The sequence below is a fragment of the Haemaphysalis longicornis genome, unplaced genomic scaffold, assembly GCF_048455015.1.
Source record: "Haemaphysalis longicornis isolate Haplotype H1 unplaced genomic scaffold, Haemaphysalis longicornis Haplotype H1 scaffold_28, whole genome shotgun sequence".
Taxonomy (NCBI): domain Eukaryota; kingdom Metazoa; phylum Arthropoda; class Arachnida; order Ixodida; family Ixodidae; genus Haemaphysalis; species Haemaphysalis longicornis.
Window position 1 is genome coordinate 461,602 of NW_027526329.1, and position 10,530 is coordinate 472,131.

Genomic DNA, 10,530 nt, shown 5'->3' on the forward strand with positions numbered 1-10,530 from the left:
TCGCGTGCCTTCGCTGTATCAGTAGCTTCTTGACGTAGGTTGAATGAGTCAAGGACATAAGGCGCGTTCGTAGCACTTGCTTCTGTCCCGGATTTGTAGCGTAGTGGGAAGAGCACCGCGTACCTCCCGTTGCGGCCAGAGAGTTGTGGGATCGAAGCCGGGCGCCGCTAACTATTTATTTTTTTATAGTGTAGTATCGCGGAGCTGTGGGTATAAGGAGGAGAGTTGCGCATGCGCAGTGAGCGTGTGGACGGCGCCGCCATCAACGACGCAGGACCAGGCGAGCCTAAGAAATGCTCCGCATTTAAAATTAGCTACTCATGTCGAAAAACGCAGCGGATCAAAGTCGTATCTCAGTGATTCAGCCTCCTGTAAATGAAACGGTTGTCTGGAGAAATCCACCCGCACAATTGGGCGCCAACGGGATGTTTTAAGCAAAGCTTTATAGCTCTGCAAGACAACGGTTTCACCGTGGCACGCGACACAAGAAACTCCCTACGCGGCTTGGGGAGAGTGGGAGGGTGCTTTTTACTCACGGAGTGCAGCGTAGATGGCGCGGCGAATCGGCGCGATACACGGGGATTTGTGCTGGTCGTTCTTTGAGACAAGAGAGGCTCAGAGAAATATAAAATTTGACGGGAGACTACTTGACATGGAGGAGGAAAAATTGGCAGCGAACGTGTTTAGGTACCTCTATACGAGAAGCATGGACACTCCGTGAAGACGGAGGCCCAGACAACTCACCAGGCGGCGCGGAAATGCGGTAGGGGAAGGTGGGGTATCAAAATTATTTTAAAAGCAGGTAAAAGCAACAGAGACGACGAATTGGGTGCAGAGAATGGAAGTGAAACAAAACCTGCAGATATAACGAACAGAGAAATTAGAAATTAGGAAGGAATATTTTTATAGCAATACGCGAGGCGATGCATTGCTCTTTGAAGCACGGCGGGGAGTGTGAGAGCACGCTCATACACGGCTAACTACAGGCAACAGGACGAAACTTGTGTGTGCTGCGGCAGAGATCTGGAAACCCTAGAGCATATTGTCATACACTGCACAGAAATACGACCACGGCGTGACGATGGGGAAGTGATGTTGACGGAAGCTGTGAGATTTGGTGTGAGGGGCAGCCTCAACTTCAGGTTCATAGAGGTGACGAAGAGGCGGCTGGAGTGGTGGTGTAAGAAAAGTACGGAATAGAGTGGGACGTGGGAGGAGTAATATACCGAATTAGAATTTAGAACAAAATAGGTGGAGGTAAACAGGGGTGCAAGAGGAGGAGAAGAGAGCCATTGGAGTTTAAAAACGGGGGAGGGCAGCTTACCCAATAGGCTAGTTAAGAGTAAGGCAAATAATTAGAATAACCCATTCAAGTCGGTTGGTGTCAACAGACGTTCCAATACAGAGGGAGGGCCTCTAATCATTATTATCATAATTACACAGAGTTCTCCGGGCGCCACGCCTGCTCCCCCCGGCCGGCGCGTCGGCGGGAACCACTCCGTCGGCTTTGTCGTCTGCTTTAGCGACGGTTGTTTTGGGCCTGTTTTGGTGCAGCTTCGTGTTCACTGCACGTTTCCTTCGTAAGGGTGGATTAACTTGTTCGGCATCACCTCCTGCGTACCCGGACATGACGGAATGCAGTGGTCGCACGGCAAAGATACGTTAACGATTGGTTGCCGGGGTAGGAAAACAAAATGTTGAGACCGCGTACAGACACCTGGCCGCTGAAGAAACGGTACCTCGTGCAGAGTGTTCACCACGAATGGGGCTTGGTTTGTCAAATCGGTGAATACCAATTCTATTGTGTTTTAACCGGTATTACAAAATGCGAAAGGAGCAGCGGGTTCTGATAAATAGCGTTTTTAAATGTTCCCTCAGCTTTCTCGCAATTCTCATACTTACGAAAGAAACTAGTTTACATCGGTATCAATGGGAATTACTAAGCTGACATGCCGAATTGTTTCTGTGTCTGCGCTTGCGTCGCGCGGTGATATCGCCCCGAGCAAGAACATAAGGTTGGCTAGGTTCCGCTGTCTCACCCTTCGAAAGGCGCTTCTATCCGTTTTCTTTCCGCCAACGCACGGCCGGGCTTCAGAGGCCGTGGGCGACGCTGCTGCATTTGGGACGCCGGCCTTCCGAATTCCAGGTAACGGGTTGCAGAATCTCTGATTTCACTCTCTGTATGCCCCGTGTGTGAATTCAATTGACATCACAAAGGTAATTGTTGTGGGTGTCGTTTACATCTTTGCTTTCCAAACACGTTAACAGCGTGGATTGGAGGAAATACTGGACGACATCACCTGCGGACGCTTGTACGTTGGCCATGGCTGGGCATAAAAGCACGCTGAGGTAAGTTCTATAACCATTAGGGATTGTGGTATAGGCGATTCCATTGCACGAAGGTATGCCTGTACTGTCCACGTCTTGCAGTGAGAAATCAGAAAAAGAGGGCGAACGGGGGTGTACTTGGGCAATCCGTAACACAATCGCAAAGCTTGTCTTGCTCAAGTAATTAATAGGCGGATATTGTGAAAAAGATAACGGGAAAACAGGATGCAGTGAAATTCTAGAATCGGGCGGACGTACAGGCTGAAGAGCATTAGGAGGATGTCTTAGGGCATTGTCTTTGCAAATATCTTTTAACAACGAAGTCGCTCTCCCCCCTTTGGCCGCAATGAAGTCAATACGAGGAGGCCAACTCAGAGTGCTCTCAAACGTCACTCATAGACATCTATGAGGTGTAACCTGTGGCATTAGTTTCTTTCGGTATACCAAAATTCGAAACAGGGTCTTTATTTATTTATTTAAGAAATGCTGCAGGCCAAAGCCCGAGCACGAGGGGTACATACATCGCACACACAAAAAAACAACCAAAGCATCTTGCGTACATACTGAAAAATACACACGAGCCAAAACATCGATAGTATCAGTAACTCATTGACAAAACAACAGGAAAACACTGGGTCAGAATAGTGAAGAAATGCAACAAAGCGGTCAGCAAAACAATACGCAGAAAAGTGGCTATGACGATTAAAGCATGACAGGTATCCATTTTAAACATTGGGTTAAAAACGCTTTCCTGATAGCAGGTCCTCTACAGAAGTGCTATTCCAGTCGTTGACTGTTCACGGGAAGAAGAAAAATTTGAACAAATCGGTCCAGCAAAAAAATCGCGCCAATCCACCCCGTGAATGTGGATGGAAAGCAAAGCTGTAAACGGAACCAATAACGATTACCCATGCGATGTCACTTAAATTCACTCACATCGCTCTACAAATAGCAAAACCAGAGAGAAGTGAAATGCTCTTAACCACACCATTTATTACTTCAAAGAGATATTCTTGTTAAGGTTAAATCAATGCATGAAGCATGAACGGTGTTTGGTTGAGTTGTATTGGTGTAGCACAAGAGTGGAAACTTTTTTATAAAATAAGTAAGCTCCAACCCGTTGTTCGACGATCTGTCTTCTCCGTCTCTGCGCCGCGGACGGATGCGACGAGATTTCCGGCAGAGAAGGAGGAGGAGCAAGAAATACTTCTGTTCAGATTTCTGAACGGCCCAGAATGCAGCCCTGGGGAGTGATTCCTTCTTCTGTGGGGCCCTTATGCAGTCCGCGCGGCCTGTGTTCTGTCCACCCGCTGAAGCTAGGTAGGTAGAGACGGCCGGGGACAGCAGTAGTATATCCCATTGCTCTTGTTGGGTACTTGACGAAAAGAGAGGAGGGTGCTCAGGGCTAAAGTCGCACACCCGGATTACAGGGCGGAGGGTTCCTACTTCTGAGCAAAATATACATTCAGTGTCGTAGCGATTCGGATACATTAAGTGAAGACGCGTAGGCTGTGGTAAGGAGCTTGTATGGTATGAGTCATAGGGTAGTTTGTTGTTCTCTGGAAAGTTCAGGGTAAGGCGTAGGTACGGTCTGTCTCAGAAGGCAGTAATTCTGGGTTATCTCCCTGAACGTAACAAGCGGGTGACTGTCCTGGTGCAGCTCCATAGCACGGGAGGTAAAAGTGCAGGCTTGTTGGGTTGGCGTATTTGTAGCCCTCCATTGAAGCGTGAGGGGGTGTCCAGATTAGCTGAATGGAACCGTTTTGGGAGTGGTTTTTTAGCACGCGCAGTGCAGGTCAGGACACCCAACTTTACTGGTAATTCCAGTAGGCTTGCTGGAAATCGATGACTACCCTCGGAATCCCTGGTTGAGCGAGAGCCAAGGTGATGGGTGCCTATTCTGCTGCGGTCATTTCTTGGGTCCTAACTGAGGTACACTCAAGGAGGTTGGTTCTGGAGGTAGCCGCGATGATGGCGCATTGCTGCCCTCGATGTTTGGAGGCGTCTGTGTGGATAAATGCATGATCCCCACCGAGGGTGGTGTTTAGCGCCTGAGCCCGTGCTTTTCGGTGACCCTCGTCATGTGAGGGGTTCATATTTCTAAGCAAAGGGAGCATCTTTAGCTTTAGTCGCCAAGAGTCTGGGAGTACGTCAAGCGGAGTGACATTCTGGGCTACCCAGCCAATCTGGTGAAGCATGCGGTTGCCCATCGCAGTTCTCAGTCGGACCTTCTGGTTAGAAAGATGGCCTTCTATCAGCTCTTCCACCGTGCTGTGGAGCCCCGTGCTAAGCAGCCTCTGTGTGGACGCACTCATGAGAAGATAAATAGCCTGCTCGACCGCCTTTCTAATCATTATATAAAACATCTTTATGTCTTCCTTGTCGAGAAGAAGACAGGGGGTTGACGTAAGTAACTCTCGAGACGACAAAAGCTTCAATTAATCGAAAGGTACCGGATTCCTTTAGGCCTCGCTTCTTGGTGGCAACTCGCCTGATCATGTGTATGATTTGAATAATGCTGTTTTTGAAGCGCTGCAAGGAGAGGTCAGTCTTGGTGTTAGCCTGGAGATGTAGGCCGAGGATCTTGATGCTGGGGCTTGGAGTAATGGCTTGGCCATCAAGGAGTATTTGAACGTATTCCTTGGTTTGGCGTGGTTTGACGACAAGGTGCTGTGATTGTTTACGTGAGCACTGGAGGCCACAGGCTTTAGCACATTGGCGTACTAGAACTGAGATGCCATGCATTGCTGTGAGCTTCCTTTAAATTTTGTAACTCTTAGAACATGAGCAAGGTGCACACAGGGCCGCTACACGGGCGTGAGTGGTCGCGTGACGCTTTCACGTGGCATTAGGCGAGAACGCAGGGGGTAAACCCGTAGATGTGCTTGGTGAGTACACCACCTGTCTTCCGAGTCTTCGCGTGGGCTCGAAGCTAAATCGGTAAGACAACGGGCTCTCGCTTTGTTAGTCTATTAGCTCCAAGTTCGATTCCCGGCAGTGCCAGTAAATTCTTTTATTTGTTTGCTGGAGTTTTCTGGTGACACCAACGGTCGCGAAAGAACCCATGGGGGGTAGAGGTAAAAAACTCTGCTTTAAAAACGGCGTGAGAGATAACGCGTGTGAATGACGAGTTCGCCGCGTTGATAGAGGGGTTACGAAGTGGGAGGGGTCAAGACCAAGCCTGCGGTTAGTAAGAGAATAAAGAAACTTAAGGCGAATAAACTTTCGTCGTGATTCCAAGGTTACAATCCCATGGTCTTGCATTGTTTTTGTAACTGAGAAATTTACATCATATAAGGAATATATGAAGCGCACTTCACGTCTCTGAATTTTCTCAAGTGAGTTAATGTTCTTTTTTTATGGGAGTCCCAGACAACGCACGCGTATTTCATTTTCGGCCGTATGATTGTGTTGTACGCTAACAGCTTGACCTGAGGTGGAGCTTCTCGAAGTTTATGCCTTAAAAGGCACATTTTGCGAAAAGCGGACGATGCTACATTAGCAATCTGCGTATTCCAGCTTAGGGTGTTTGGTATTGTTATCCCAATGTATTTATATTGCTTAGCTTCAATTAAAAGATTATTTGAAACGGAATATTGAAACAGAAGGGTCTGTTTTCGTTTGAAATTATAAGAAAGACCGATTTGTCGAAGTTAAGTTCCATACCCCATTTACTACACCACGCAAAAACATTGCTAAGCGCCGTGTTTAGAGCGAGCTGATTGTTTTGGGACTGAATGTTAGAAAAAGGAATGCTATCGTCAGCAAAAAGGCGGATTTGGACTGTGTCATGCATAACATCTACTATATCATTATAATAAATTTTAAAAAAGCAAGCGCCCCAGTACACTACCCTGTGGGACTCCGGAATTTACAGGAACAAGGTCGGAAGATCACCCGTTTACGTCAACATATTGTCTACGCTTGTATGCCCTGAGGGTAAAATAAATAAATAAATAAAAAGTAAGCCGCTTGCCATTAAATTATAGGTAATTTGGAAGTCCGGTGAGCTGCAGTTTGTGAATCAATTTATAAGTGGGAACACGGTCGAAAGCACTGCGGAAATCTAAAAAGATGACGTCAACCTGGCCAGCCTTATCAAGCACAGATGCAAAGAAATGAACAACAGAAACAAGTTGAGTGACTGCAGAAAACCCTTTTCTTTAGCCATGCTGAAATGGCGATAAGATGTGATGTTCATCAAGAAAGTTAGTAATGCATGTTGCCATTATATGTTCGAGAATTTTACAGCAGGGGGAGGTCAAAGCAATCGGTCGATAGTTCGAAATAAGTTGAGGTCACCCTTTTTTTAAAATCGGCAAAACGGCCCAATTTGCAATAAATTTTCAAGGATGCTGATTTGATAGAACATTGAAATATCCCGACTAGAAAATTTCCACAGTTTCTGCATAGCACTGCAAAAAGGCATTTGGTATGCTGTCTGGACCAGGTGAGGATTTGACTTTAAGTCGCAGGAGCAAATTGAGGACACCATCCTGGGAAATAAAACTAACGTCTGCAGATGGAAAGCCAACTCCAGTGGTTTGGAGGAAGGAAGAAGATGAAAAAACACTATGGAAACATTCATTAAATTTTTCTGAAATAGCGCCCGGGTTCACTATCACGCAGTCGTTCAGTGAAATTGGGTTAATAGTGGGTTTACGCTCTTTAAAAATTCACCGGGAATGCCAAGAGGGCACACTTGTCGACATTTAAGGTTACGCAGAGGCCGTCCAGCCACAATTCTAAGGTTAACAGATAACGCTGCAGTAACTGGAACAAGGTATGTACATTACTTGACGAGCTATAAAATGCCAGATCGCCCACATACAAGTATGACTGTATTCCTGAAGCAACGGGAACCTCGCTGGCGGATTAAAAAAAACAGCAAACAGCACGGATCCTTGAGATACGCCTCGGGGTTAATGTAATTTGAAGAAGAATCTTTGTGCTGTCCAATGAAGAAGTTGGCACCGATTAAAAAAATCCTAACCCAGGAAGTAATTTGTTCTGGAAAAAGATAATCTTAGAATTTTTTTCTTAACAGAAAAGGACGTTCGTCGTAATCATATGCTTTTGCTGCTTCCAACGTGTCAACTCCTGCGATCTCCATAGAATGACGAGCCAGATGAATGCGATTCTCTAGGTGTATGTGAGAAGAACATATGGAACCTCCTGGCATTAAGTCCACCTGCCGAGGACTCATAACCTTAGCACTATGTAAGAACTTCTTGAATCTGTCCAATAAAATCATCTCAATGATATTTACAAGGTTAGACGTTAAGCTTATCGACCTAATGTAATCCAATGAAAAAAATTGGCCTCGTATCTGGGGCGGTATTCTCGAGTTTTGTCCCTTTTGCGTCCCTTTTAAAGGTGCCCCTTTTGGCGAGCCCTGATTGGCTAAAAGCAAACAACCTGAAGTGACAAACTCAAGCGCAACAAACCTACTGCCAACACTTACTGCATAACCGGAAGTACGTCACGATGAAAGGGACGCAAAAAGGACGTTTTCAAAAGGGACAGTTACGAGAATACCAACCCTGCTCCTTTCGTTGCAAATGTCGTCAAAAGACGATAGTCTTTCTCGACTTTTGCAAAGTAAATTTCTCCCTTCACTTTCCCGCTCACCTCTCATGTTGTTCCTGTTGCGTCGCGCTCCTCCCAAGGTAAAGACGCCAAAGGTTTGCTTAAATCATTTTGAAATTTCCCGCGTTGCACTGCTTGAAACCGGGTGTCCCGATGCCAAAGCTGCCGTACGGCGAAGACGCGTGGGATTCGATTCGCCCTACTTCAACCTTTACAGAACCGCGCTTCCCTAGTCCACGTGCGTTTCAAGCAGAACGTGGAACCTATCTAGTGGAACCTTTCGTAATTTTTGCCATATTTTTTTCTTCAGTTGATGAAGTATTTATTCTCGCCAAAACAAAACATGTACGATTTTTTATAAAGGAACCCTGCAAATATCACTTCTGTATTAATTTGTTGTCTTATATATGCGTAATGTCTTGTTGTTCTTCAACAATATTGAAAAGTATGAATATTACACCGGACTTAGACGGGCACGTTTAGCTGTGAATATACAAGACTATTGCGCAGGCATTGTTTTACTTTGGCCGGGTGGCTGAACCGAGTCACAGACAGACAGACGGACAGACAGACATACATACATACATACAGACAGACCAAAATTTCTGGGTTTAAGCAGCCCAAGGAAGACTATCGTCTTTATAAACATAACGCAGGGTTTTTAGGCAATGGAACAACTTCGGACAGACGCCAATCAAAAGGAACACAAGAGGTGCGCAGAGAATGGTTTGCAATATGCAAAAGGTCTGTAATGTATCAAGAGCACCGCCGGAGAACAGAGAAATCAATACATCCCGAGAAAGAAAAGAACAGAACAACAAAACGGAAATTTAAAGAGCGCGCCAGGAACGCCCCAATGAACGAACGCCGCGCCTAACCACCGACGCATCATGGCCAAGTACAGTAGCGCACTGGACAGCCAGTCATAGAACGCCGCGCAGGAGACAGTGGCGGGACGACATAATATTGACACGAAAGGCAAGGCGGCAATCAGAGTGTGCCGCAATCAAGCTCAGAGGGGTTAAAACCGGGCCGCACGAGGATAAGGGAGGAGACATGGAACCAGGAGGCGGAAAAAGCGCGTGAGGGAAGAACCAGGGGTACGCTGCGAGGCCGTCCATAATGCCCTTCGAGCCTGGGGAGGCGTGGGACGACTTCGCATCAGCTTCGGCGTCGTATGCGCTCCACCAACCTGTGTTTTGGTGGCCCGAGCGGCTTCGGCTGTTTAGCGTCCACGCTCCGTTGACCTTCGCTTCGACGGCCTTGAAGGGCTACGTTCGTGAGTAACACACATGTGATATCCAGTGGGAGCGGATACAAGGGGGTAGCCACCGAGGAGACACGTCGGGACGCGCGGAGGCCCCGCCGTCCAAAAAACGACCGCCCTGATCGAACGCCGGCATCAACAAGAGACAACGACGGCTGCCACCGAGTCGCGGCCACGCAAGGGTGCGACAGGTCGGCGCCGACGACCGGGGTAGGCCAATCCAATGGGGATGCAGTCGTAGGACACAACTGGGGAGTTGTGGTGCGAAAGGATTTAACTAAGACTTGATGTAATGAGTATCTGGACTAATTGTTTAGATCGTTGTGGTAGATACTTCTGGGATTCGATTTGAATTATATTTTGGGATATTTAGTTAGCGGTCTGATTCTTTATCGGTTGCATGCAGTTGATTTGATTGATTGATTGATTGATTGATTGATTGATTGATTGATTGATTGATTGATTGATTGATTGATTGATTGATTGATTGATTGATTGTAGGGTTCAACGCAACGATGCAACGTAGGCGATGAGGCGCGCCTAATGGAGGGCTCCGGATTTTGACAACCTGGGAATCTTTAACGTGTGCCACAATCTCGTACACACGGGCGTTTTTGCTTTTCGCGTCCATACGAAAAGCGGCCGCCGCGGCCTGAAATCGAACCCGCGACCGTGTGCAGTTGAATTCTTGAGTGATTTGGGTAACTCTTTTACAACAGTGTAATAAATGTATGTTTTGTTAAACCTATCAACGGCTCTCCTGCGTCCATTTCTCTGACCTCAACCTCTGAGACAACCTCACCTTCCATCACGTGACAAGGTCCTCCGGCGACTCAGTGAACATCATCTTTATTTATCATTGGGACAATAATTCTATCTGGGTCCGGGGCTGTATGGGGTACACGGTGCAACACGTAGTATAACTCACCACTTGTTACCTCCTCAATGTTTACAGCCGGGCTTAGTAAAGGGGAGACAGGGGCCAGAGCGGCCAGCACCTCGTAACGAGAAACGAAACGAGCCTGCAGACATACCACCAATTGATCAAAAAGAGTTTTCAAGGCTGTTTGTGTGTATATGAAGGAATAAAGATTTCGTAAAATGAGGCTGTTTTTCCTGATCCGCAAGAAGCTAAAGAGTGCACGCCTATTCCAAGTTATCGAGAGGAAAGAGAAGCAGCTTGTGTTAGCTATCTCGTTTGCCATTCTGTTTTAAACACAAAGGCAAAGCACACGGGTACGTTTAAACAAAGCGCGAAAATAATTAAAATTGCACAAATTCTCGGGACATCGTTTACAGGCTGCATTCACTGGAATGGCGCGAATGCCGGCAACCATATGTGTCGC